The following is a 12,616-nucleotide window of genomic DNA, read 5'->3' as shown; positions in this document are numbered from 1 at the left end:
AGAGTCCTGCGGGATTACTCAAACCACTAGAGATACCGGAATGGAAATGGGATGAAATCGGAATGGATTTTGTTACTGGTCTACCAATGACTAGTAAGAAGAAGGATATGATATGGGTAATAGTGGACAGGCTTACCAAGAGTGCTCATTTCATAGCCGTAAATACAAAGGATACTGCAGAGAAGCTTGTGGATATAAATGTGAAGGAGATTGTGAGTAAGCATGGAGTACCAAAGAAGATAGTCTCAGATAGAGGTTCAATTTTCACATCAGCGTTTTGGAAACAACTCCAAGAAGCTTTGGGATCCAAGTTGGATTTCAGTACCGCTTATCATCCACAAACCGGAGGACAAACCGAAAGAACCAATCAGATACTTGAGGACATGCTTAGAGCTTGTGCTCTGAACTTTGGAGGTTCATGGGAGGACCATTTACCTTTAGCGGAATTCTCATATAACAATAGTTATCAGAGTAGCATCCAGATGGCACCGTACGAAGCATTGTACGGAAGGAAGTGTCGATCACCAATTTGTTGGTTTGAAACCGGAGAAAACAAGGAGTTTACACCGGACTACATCAAGGAGAGACAAGAAGTCATCGAGGTGATCCGGGATAGACTCAAAATAGCTCAGAGTCGTCAGAAGAGTTACGCCGACATGAAAAGAAGAGATTGGGAACCGAAAGTGGGAGACATGGTTTATTTAAAGGTTAGCCCAATGAAAGGACTTAAGAGGTTCGGAGTGAAAGGAAAGTTAAGTCCTCGATATATAGGACCATTTAAGATACTCAGTCAGAATCGAGGAACATCTTTTGAGTTGGAGTTACCAGCACAAATAAGTCAAGTTCACAATGTGTTTCATGTTTCACAACTCAGAAAGTGTTTGAAGGCACCGGATGATCCTATCACATATGAAGAAATAGAATTGCAATCTGACCTAACTTATGTGGAAAGACCGGAAAAGATCTTAGAAGTACAGTGGAAGAAGTTAAGAAACAGGGCAGTCAAATACTGCAAAGTTCAATGGCAACATCATCCTGACCGAGAAGCAACTTGGGAGACGGAAGAAGAATTAAGGAAGTCTTACCCCGAGATGTTCAGGTACCAATCTTAACTTCGGGATGAAGTTTCTGTTAAGGGGGAGAGGCTGTAATAACCCAGAACATAGGAACAACGAAGGGTAGATTTAGAAATGGGATGTGCATTTCATCGCAAAACGGGGGAAATTTTCGCGCCTTATTGCAACTAAACCTAAGAGGGATCGAGGTTCTCTCTCATTTTGCACTTAGGGTTAAGCAATGTGAGTTAGGGAAATTTCGACATGATCTCTTTTGTATCTTGTTACTTTGGGGAATGATTGCATTTGATAAGTGTTAAACATTTAATTATAAACATCACACAATATAAACAATGAATTCATAATTCAAACACAAGATATAAATTCAAATCACTTTGAATTTCAAAGTGAATATCAAATACAATATTTAATCAAGAATATAAACATTACATCATACAAAAGCTCATAAACCAAAACTTGAGCTTTATTGATATACAACACAAATTACAAAGTCTTTACAATATTCTTGATACAAGAATTGAGAAATAATGAACAGAAATAAAAAGAGGAAAATTACAAGTTCATTCTAAACTAAAACCTAGACTAAGTGGCTTGAGGATGATCTTCTGGCCATAATGCAAACCTGCAAGACAAAGAACAAGTACTATACCAGAATATAAGTGTTAGCAAGTTCAGTTTGGACAGTTAGCAAAAATCACAGGAAAATTCAGTTTGGACAGTGCACACTGTCATTGCACACTTGTGCTTGTCCAAATTCTTGGACAGCACAAGATAGGCATAAACGGAGACCGAGCCCGAGCAAGCCACAGGGGCTCAAGTTTCAGCATATGAGTGCTGTTCCTAACCAAGCAACAGCAAGGCAATGCAAGGGGTGAGTCATAAAGTAACCAGGCTTGTGTGTCATGGCCAGGGAAGAAATAGAGACCATATAAATAGCACACAAACCCTAGAACCATGACAGTCGACCAGATATGCAAATCACCAGGTAAGGGTGAAGCTAGAACCAGCACCAGTTCATCCAGTTCATACTCAAGAACAGAAACCAACACACAACCACTTAGCCCCAGGAATCATGGTGACCTGAGAAGCTCAACCAGCCCGGAGGTGAAGGGCTGTGCACCAAAAACCCCAAGTCTGCAACAACCAAATATTTCAATCTAGGAGCTGGAACAAGGTATACCAAGTTCCTGGACAGATCCAATGGATCTGATCCATCATATATGCATGATATAAGCATGGGAATGAGCAGATGCTCAAATGGGTAGATCATCACTTGGTTTTCACCAAGGATTACTGCCAGTCTAAAAGCCACTAAAAATGGAAAGCATCTAGATACAGATCTTGTACACATAAGCTAGCAAACATGCACAGATGTACACACTAGTCAGATCATATGCACAGATAGCACCAGTAGATGAATTTCAATGATTAGCAGCTAATAAAGACTACACTGTAAATCCTAAGCTATGAACCATCAGTAAACCCTAGATTTTCATCAGGCAAGCATATTGGCATTCATATCTAGTATGATCCCCAAATATGCAAGCAAAGGTTGAGTAGCCACAAGATCCAATTAAATAGGTGAGCAACCAATCAGCAGCAAGGCTACTGAGGTCACATCACACTTAGCACCAATTAAAAGAAAGCCAACTATAGCACATCATTATCCAGGAATGGATTCAGATTCATTTGCTTGCTAAACAATCATGAATAGCCAAATCATTTGCAAGCAAGTCATTTAAATCATTACTGCATAAGCAGTTCATCATAACTTAATTAATACAAGCATGAATTTATCACAGATCCATGCTTAGTACTGACAGTAGCATAATATAAGGCAACACAGTTTAATCACTGCATCATAGCCACTAGAGCAAGTCCAGTAGCTTGAATGAGCAACAGCACAAGTAAGCAGTAGCATAGTGATGCTTGAGCATCAGCATCACAAGGAAATTGAATCACTTAGTCACAGGATTAATCAGTAAGCTATCAATGACATTTAATTGATCAAATGGATCAATTGAATCAAGTCAAGCTACACAGAGAAGCTAGCCAACAAGCAAAGGATGATCCAATGGATCATTAGCTTACATAGGAAGCACAGAAGCGTTTCACAAGCACCACTGGCACACACAAGTGTCACTGATGCATCACAGTACACCTAGACAAGCAAGTATGACATGCCAGTAAGCACAAGCAAGCCATAATCAAGTACATCATGGTATAGCAAGCTCTTAAGCAAGCACAGCAGAGCATGGCAAGAACAGGGCATGCTAGGAGCAACAGATAAGCAAGCAAAGCATGAATCGCAAGCAAAGCAACACTGGCCAGTACCAGAGACTGGTGATTTAGCCATGAGCTTGCAGTAGATAGAAACACTGGAAGATTAAGCAACTATGGCATAGCTCTGTGTGATCACAGGATCACCAGAGAGCAACAGAGCATGAGGAGGAAGAAGAACAGTAGCAAGGGAGGCGCACAGACATGGAGAAGAGAAGGAGGAGGTGAGGTAACTTACACGCGCCTGGAAGCAGAAGCTAGGGCATGGCGAGGCAGTGCTCGCGCGGCCATAGCAGCTGCAAATCCAGGGTAGGCGCCGATGTTACACCGGCGAACACGAACACGAACACGAACACCACCGTAGCAGAGCACCTGAGGCGACGGCACGAGTACTGCGAGCAGCACCCGCACCAAGTCAACCTCAGGGGCGCACACATCGTCGGCGAGGGCGAGAGCTCGCCGGAGTTCATCAATCGCCAGGGGCGATTCTCCACGAGATCCAGAGCGGAGGCGATTCGCCAGGAGAGGAAGAGAAGGGGAAAACCACGCGGACAGATCGATAGATCTGCACGCGGCGGTTCCGATTTGGTAGGTGGCTATGGCGGGGAAGCACGGAGCTGGCCGGAGCGCGGCGGCGGCCATGGCGGCGACGCCATCGCCACAGGCGTCGCGGGAGGATTAGGGTTAGAGACGAACGAGTGAGAGAGGGCCGAGTGAGTGAGTGAGGTGGGCCGTTCGGCGCCACCGACCCATAAGGGACAAGCCTTAATGGGCTGTCCCTGGGCTTTAGGTAAATGGGCTGGCCCAATAGGGGCCAGGGGGCATTTTTGTCTTTTAATAATTAAGAAAAGGCCAGAACTTTACCAATTTTTAGTAAATAAAATACAACTCTAAAAATCCATTAAAAATTGGATTAATGAATGAAAAATAAATCTTAACAAGAATAAAATAAGAAATAGAATTTATGAAACAAATTCAAAATTATGAATTTTAAGAATTTAAATAATAACTTGGACTTTTAAACTATTATTTCCTTGTATTTAAAATTCAAGGAAAAATCTCAAATAAGTTCAAATACTTATTTTCAAACATTTCAAAAGGAAATTCTACTATTCCAAGTCAGTTCTATTGAAAAGGGTATTTTTCCAAGAAAAATACTATATTCCTTTTATTCCAAAAACTATAGAGATAACTCTATGATTTCAAATTATTTTTGGAATGATTAAGGGAATCACCAAGTCAAGTAGTTTTACTTTGAAGTATGTTACTTTATGTGAATTAAAATGGTTTATACTTTTAAATCAATTGCAAGTTACTGTCAAAGACATAAATCTTAAACGCAACCCTAAATTGCTATAACTCAGCGGGGTAAAGGGATTCAACATAAAATAATACATCCATGATTGCATTATTTGGATTTTATAACATTGTCCTTACCGGACAATGATGCTTCTTCTGAGAACACGAGGTCCGGGTTCCATCAAGCTGCATTGAACTGCACTATCTCGCGAGTCCACGAGCAAGTTCACCCTTGCTCATGTCAACTTGATTATTTTCTACTACTTTAATGCAAAGCTATATACTTATCATTCCTGCATCGCAAATAAAATGTTACTTTCCAACTATGAATATGACTATGTGGTTGGCAATGGAACCATGGTATGTGTTGATATGGTGGAGGTTCCATTGCATGGGTTATATCACCCTAGGATTAATTACCAATGTCGTCCAGTGATTCTAGCGCCGTACAAACCGCGTTGACCATGAGATCTATAATGGCTCTGGGGAAGCCAGCCGTATCTTTTCCCTTTTGCACGCCAACGGATTGGTAGAGCCGGCGGGGTGTTGGAGGCACTGCCGTAGGTTGGGATAGCCTTTTAAATCCCCATCCATTAGTGATGATGGCTCTACGATCTATGAAGGATTGTCCGGAGTACACCGTGAGTAAATCCGTATTATCTGGGGAAGTCTACTGGGGGTGTACGGTTGGACAAAAGGGTGGGTTTGCAGTCGCGGAGAAGGCGGTGTGGGCTTGGATCTTTATACCTGGCCTCACACCAAAGGAAGTGTGAACGGGGGCAAGTCCCTGCGGATGGCAAAAAGGGTGAGATCTCTTGTGGGAAAAGTAACGCACCTCTGCAGAGTGTATCAAATTGTGGCTGTCACTCCCTGTTTCGGGAAGGGAACTGCGAACGCGGCAGGAAAGGAACTCCACGAAGTTTAGTCAACCTGTGAAGACTGGCGGGCATAGTTTTCATAATAAAAGCAACCTTTTGAAGAAATGATTTTAAAACATGCATTGACCTGTGATTTCCTGATCAATGGTCGTAGCTAGTGCATCAAACATTTTTTACTCTTTTAGAACTTGCTGAGTACCCCTGTACTCACTTTCTTTCGACACCCTTGCTAGACTGTGATCCGGAAGTGGAGGCCATCAACGATGGAGCACCAGAAGGAAGTTACGAGCTGGTCTACGAAGAACCTGATCTTACCGGCGGAGTGGAAGGAGTAGACTATGGGATAGTCTACGGACCAGATGACACGGAGGTGGAGGAGTAGTGACATACCCTAGCATCATAGAGCCGAGCAACGTAGAACTTACCTAAATAAGTTGTTGAGCTCTCTTTATATTTGGTTATGAGTTGTAATCGTACTTAAGTAGTATCTTAGGGTGTTCTCATAGGACCTGTGAGAATACCAACTTGTGAAGACAATGTTTGTAATAAAGTACGGAGTGTTATGACCTGCAATGTTTCTGTTGTACCACTCTGAGGGATATGGCAATTTGTGAAGAAGTCCCTTCACAAAGATCATACCAACGACTTGTATACTACAACATGCAGTGGTATGCTGGGTCACCGCAAATAAAGATACCTACGAGGAGAAGAAGAGGCAACATCAATTTTAGGATAAATTATGAAAATCAGAACTCAAGCTCGTGAGAAGGGGGAAGTATTACAATATAATGTCTAGCCATTTTCAACAGTTTGAGTTTTCGAAATAGTTGGCTAGCACATCCGTCTAATAGAGGTCCCCATTTTGTGCATAAACCCAAATAGGTTGAACAAATACCATGGGGACTTGCATCATGCATGCACACTTATACACCAAAGAGAAATGGACAGCCGAGATCAATCGATCGACCAATTCTTCCCTTTCTCTTCTCTCTCCTGTGAACAGTAACTGAGAGCTCTCACCGTGACTGGGTTTGATACTCGACTTTTCCCCTGTGGAGATTTCAGCCCCTGTGCTGCCCGTCCTTGCTTCTTCTTCCAGATCCCACTGCCGGCTCCTCTCCCCCTCGCCGCCGGCGGCCATGGTGGCCGGCGATGGGTGGGAAGGGGGTTTGGCTTTTAATAGTTGTAGGTTTGCTTCTCTGGTTCTTCTCGCTGGCGAATAATAAGGAGGCGGTCGGATCAAGATCCGACTCTGAACTGCACCCAATCCTTCTTTCCTTTGGCCATGTCTGTGAGGTGGAAGATTGGTGTGCGTCTAGGGCCGAATCCCATGCCGACACCCCTTGGCCGAGTCCATGGCGAGGTACTGCTTCGGCTACCTTTGCTCCCACTCCTTTGTCCCCTTCTCTTTTCTTCAATAAATTTTTGCAGGCGACCATGGATACCCCGGTTTATGCTACTGGCTTGGGGAGTTGGTTGCTGCATCTAGCTGCTTGTTCTCCCGGAGTTTCTTAGCAGGGGAATTGTGACGGTTGGAGCTGTCTTGCCTCTGCTTCCCATGGCCGAAAGGCGGCCCTCCACACTCGAGCTCATCACATGGCTGACCTGAGTGTCGCCATGATCTGCGGCCTTCTTGATGGCCACTTCTATCGCTGCTTCGACGGCGCTACCTCAACCTCCAAGACGGAGGCTCTTGATGGAGTCCTCGGCTGGCGCTACACTCCTCCTAGCCACCAAGTGGTTCGTCCCCGGTTGCTAGTTGCAGGAGGCCGGATGCGAGACTCCGACAACATCGACAACGGTGGAGAAGACTTTGCACTTGATTGCTTTCTAATTTTATTAGCAGGGCCTTTTCTGTTAATTTTCAAGGACCAGTTTGTATTTTCTTTCTTACAGGGTCCTTGTTGTAAAATGTACCCACCGTCTTTTATAATATAATGCAGCATCTGGGGTCTTCCAGACCCCTCCCTTTGTTCAAAAAAAAAAAAATCGATCGACCAGGACAGCAATAACCAAGCATAGATGTCACTGTCGTTTCACATCTGCCTTGACGTCGAACGGACCAATTAAGAAGGCGCGGACATGTTCGGAGTGGTTAATTGGTTAATAGGGCCGTTTTAATAGGCGCGCATACAGTTGTCTGGATTGATTGGTTAGCTTACGTCTACGTCTTGGATCTCTCATAAATCATTCGTTACTTCGACTAAATGCTCACAAACGCTTGAACAGGAGACACCAAGTTTAAAAGCCGGAGGGATTTATAGGCAATTGACGTGATGCCGGTACTCATTTGGTTAAAAAGTTGCGAACCATTTTACTCCTGTGAGATAATCCCTCGTACACTCTCCGTCCACAAATTAATATATGTTTTCTTTTCTTGCTGAATTTTTACACAAAAATAGCAACTTTTCTTGCTGAGTATTTTATTAAACTACTTGTCAAGATGAATCTAGAAATATTAATTTAGTATCATAAATGATTCTACTTTTTCTACAGAGTTGGTTAAAATTAATAAAGTTTGACTTAAAACATGTTTAAATGTATATTTATTTGTAGACGGCGGAAGTACTTTTATTCTACGAGAATACACCCTCGGAGGTGTATCATATTTCATACTTCCTCCATTCCAAAAAATAATATCGCAAATTTATCTAAATTTCAATGTACCTAGATGCAATTTAGTAGAAGAAGATGCCAAGACGGCCAAAACAACGGGAAAAGGCTACACGATACAAGCACAACATCACACGGTTTACAACACAACTTACACCCGCCAAACAATAAGGACCCAGCCTGCGCTTTCCAGCCTAGAATGGTGAGGAGGCGATACACCGAGCATCTAGGCCACGTCACGTCCGAAGAATGGAACTTCAAAAGATCGCCTCCAATTCTAGGATCGCACTAGCCAGCCAAGGCATAGCCTGCCCATTAGCTTGTAAGATTCGGCAAGCGAAAAATGGGACTTAGCCAAACCGGAGGAGGCATCGAACAAGAAGCTCCGTCGACGGTGTACATAGCGCCCCGGAAGTCCGTACTCTAAGCGGCTGCCCCACCGCCGAGGACGTTTGGTGGTGGTGGAGACGAGGAGACGAGGATGCCTAGGGTTAGCGACGCAATCTCCTGCTGTATCGCCTAAGTTTGGCGACCCGGGGTATCTAGGTGTGTCGCGATGAGAAGGTGTTTTCACGCATCTATGTGACATACTTGGGAAATACGTGAAAATTGATTTTTACATAAAAAAATTCCAAGCGATTCTCATGGATCGATTTTCATTACCAAAACGATAACGAAAAAACAGAGTAGCAAAACAAATACTAATGATATTTAAATAATAAAAAGAGATAAAAGAAAAGGAAAGGAAAATTTAATGGTGGCTAGATGATTAAGAGGACAGTAGTAGTAGGGATCAAATCACAAATTTGATGGTTATGCAGGTGATTTTTATTTTAGTGGGAGGTTGCGGTGTTCTGTGAGCGTGTCTGAAAAACAGAAATTAGGGGAGGAACCGCTAGTATCGAAACTGCTCGAGTAAAAGTGCATCTTTAGTTTATTTTCGCGAAGTCTTTCTAGATATCGCGATCCTCGATTCCGTCCCGGCGAGATCGATCCGAGGAAGCTGCCGTCGCGGCGCAGCTCCACGTACGGGAATCGTGTGAGAGGTCAGCACTCACCAAGAGCAAGAGAGATTCGGCTGCCTCCCACCCCTACGGGCTACGATCCCGACCCACCGCTGGCACTGCCGCCCGCACGCCGGCAGCGGCGCGGCTCGCGCGGACGCGCCACCACGCGACCCACCTTCCGCTACCGCTCACCGCCGGTGACCAGCCGGCGCCGCCCACCCCCACTGCCATGCGGGTCCCTTCCCCAACCCACGCGCTGCGCTCACCGCTCCACTCGCGCTCCGCCAGGTGGTGGCCGCGCATGGGGCCGGCGCCCGTCTGCCCCGCTGCGCTGCGGACTGCGGTGCCTGCCATCATGTATGTGCATGTGCGTGCGGACCGGAACGAGGGAGGGAGTGCCGTTCTAGAGGCTTCCTCCGATCCCCAAGCAGTAGACGTGATGGCTCGCTTAATTATTCGCGTCGCTTTCGCTGCCCTCTTTTTTAGTTTTCCGTGAACCCAATATTGTTTGCCGATTGCCGGGCCAGGGAAAGTATCGGGGGCTCTTTTGCAGGAAAGGACGTGCCTGACTCCCTTTTCGCGGACAGGCGCTCGGTGGTGTCCTAGTCCTATTCTCCGGTTTTGGGTAACATGGACATATGGTTCTTGTTTTTTTTTTGCGAAAATTTTACTGATCTATTAATAATCATCAACAGCAGTACAAAGATGTCTAAAAGCAAAAAAAATTTACAAATATGTCGTTGGATCACCTAGCGACAACTACAGACACTAGCACGAGCCAAAGGCGCGCCGCCGTCCTCACTACTCCATCACCGAAGCCAGATAAAGCTTGTCGTAGTAGAGCTTGTTCTAGTAGACAGACGGGAAGTCGTCGTGCTAAGGCCCCAAAGGACCAGCGCACCAGAGCAGCAACCATCGCCAATGATGACAACCGTAGATCGGAAGAGACTGACCTGAAACCACACAATCGAACACAAGTGACGATCGGATCACGGGGGATACGTCGGGCACACACCTCCACGCATCCTCCGCCGACGCTAGATGCACCACCGGAGCGAGGGTAGGACGGGGATGCCTTATTCTGACTTCAGGCGGTAGCCACCGCCTCACCATCCCGAAGAAGACACCGAAAACAAACTAAACTAAAAACTGAAACCTGTCCGCCGGCGAGAGGCCGCGGTCTGCCACACCACCAAAGCCCCAAGGGCACCGGAGGCGGAGCGGACCGACAGCGTCGCCGGGGAGAGGGACGAAACCCTAGGTGGGTTTTAGAGCCGCCTCAAAACGCCTTGATGTTTCTGTACCGGTTCAGAATCTGATGGTTGAGCGCCACGTACATATGGTTCTTGTTGTTATGTGTTTTTATCAGCATCTTGCCTATCCCTACAACCGATAAGCACGATCAATAATTCACAAGTACTCCCTCCCTTTTAAGCTATACAAATACTCCTTTAGTCATCCGTGGTCATCCATTACCTTTTGCAGAGGGCATGCAATTCCTTTCGGACAAGAGCAACCCCGTCATTACCATTTGTAGAGCAACCCCGTCAGTCATTTCTATGGCCAGCTTAGGACACCCTCATTACCATTTGCAGAGGGCATGCAAGAGACCATATTGTTTTTCTTAACATCCATTAACCTTAACTAATTCTACCTTTGATAGGTGCATCTGCCAAAATAGACTTAGGGTTTCGGGAAAAGAGGTGCCCTGATGGTTTTGTCGGCTGGTCTAACAAACAAGGTGGCCAGACATTATATTGATTATGAGACAAAGTCACCACAATACTCGAGTAAATCTAGGGTTACATCAATGATCCGATGATCCTGCCCGCTGGCTCCACCTAGCCTTTATATAGGAGGCTACATCCCGCGGTGTAGTTTGGGTTGATTTACAAGTGTTTCATGCAAGGTTATGTTTATGTCAGCTTCTTTACTGGGTCTTTCCTTATCTGACATGCTTCGTTTCCTGGCTTCGGATGCTTCCACACTTCTAACTTGGTGGGCTTCCTCCTGAATACGTACCAGAGTTACACAAGCCGTAAGCCTAATAAGGTATACACATTTCATAAACACAAGATGGATTAAAAAATGGTTGAAATAAGCAACACATAAACACATGCACCAGTTAAGGACAATACATATTTCAAGATCACTTTGAAAGAATGGTTTATAAGTTAGTTGAACCTTCTTGTTTTGTCTCACATTTCTCAGTAAATACCGAAGTTGTAAAATATAGCACTCGCTCTCACATTGTAATGCCCGGAATTGAATTAAAAAGAGTGCATACACATGAGTGAACACGCTTAAATTGCACATCCAATTTACTTGAGACATGGGATCGATGAGCTATATAAATAATCGAGATCTAATTATAAACGACTATCTATGACAAAGAATGGTTTTCGTAAAAGCATGTAATCTCATCTGAATTGTGTCTTACATGGGTAGACAAATTCAAATTATTAACCTACATGACTTTATCGAATTGGAAGATATTAAAGAGACCGGTATAGAAACAACCTATAAACATGAGCTCATGAAAGTAAATACCCTGAGATCACCTTGAAACAATGATGCTCTAAAAACGAGTGTGTGCTTTCCATTTGTCATTCTAGAGCGGATTTTTTGAACCAATGTACACAAAGAAGACCCCAATCTAAAACATAGCAAAAAACTATGAAAATGACAGTGCTAAAATTAACTTTCTGATCGCAAATTCACCCTTCACATTTTCAAAAAACTTAGCAATATGGTGAGTTCATTAAGTTTTTTCAACTAAATATGCACGTTATTTATTTTTTACTTCAAATTTTCACAAGCCTTATAAGCACATTTTTACTAAGTTTTTTTCATCTAATGAAACCGGGTCTATTCTTTCTTTGGCAAGAATCTCCAAGGCACATTCTCTATTTGTCCAAGCGAAATTAAATTAGTTATTGTGATGCAATACTAAATAGTGACATTAAAATGGTCGACAAATCAAATTTAGTGTAATGTTACACAACATTGAACATTAGGAGAGGGCAATCATTCGTTTCTTTAATAGTAACCGAGGGTATATAAAGCTCCTCCATTTAGTTTATTTGCCCCCACGACCAAACCATATTTAATTATTTATACTAAACTTTTGTATTTGTTTATAAGTCATATTTATTAATTTACATCATATGTAACTATGTTGTGCTACATTTAAATTGTATGTTCTATTATTTTTCTATTAGCTTTTTATACATTCCACATTAAAATATATTTATATCAAAATCCTCTAAAACATGAGAAAACCAAAAAATACAAAAAGCATGTCGCCTCAGATCAACTTGTGTCAATTGCATGAATGTAGTGTATATATATGTGGGTGTAGCCTTACATATATTGGTAGAGATCTATATCGGAGAGGTTTCTAGTTTATAATAGGTATACTCAAGTAGAAAAATTCTAGAATATATATGATGCTCAAAAGGAT

This window comes from Lolium perenne, chromosome 5 (genome assembly GCF_019359855.2).
Source record: "Lolium perenne isolate Kyuss_39 chromosome 5, Kyuss_2.0, whole genome shotgun sequence".
Lineage (NCBI taxonomy): Eukaryota > Viridiplantae > Streptophyta > Magnoliopsida > Poales > Poaceae > Lolium > Lolium perenne.
This window is presented reverse-complemented; position numbering follows the sequence as displayed.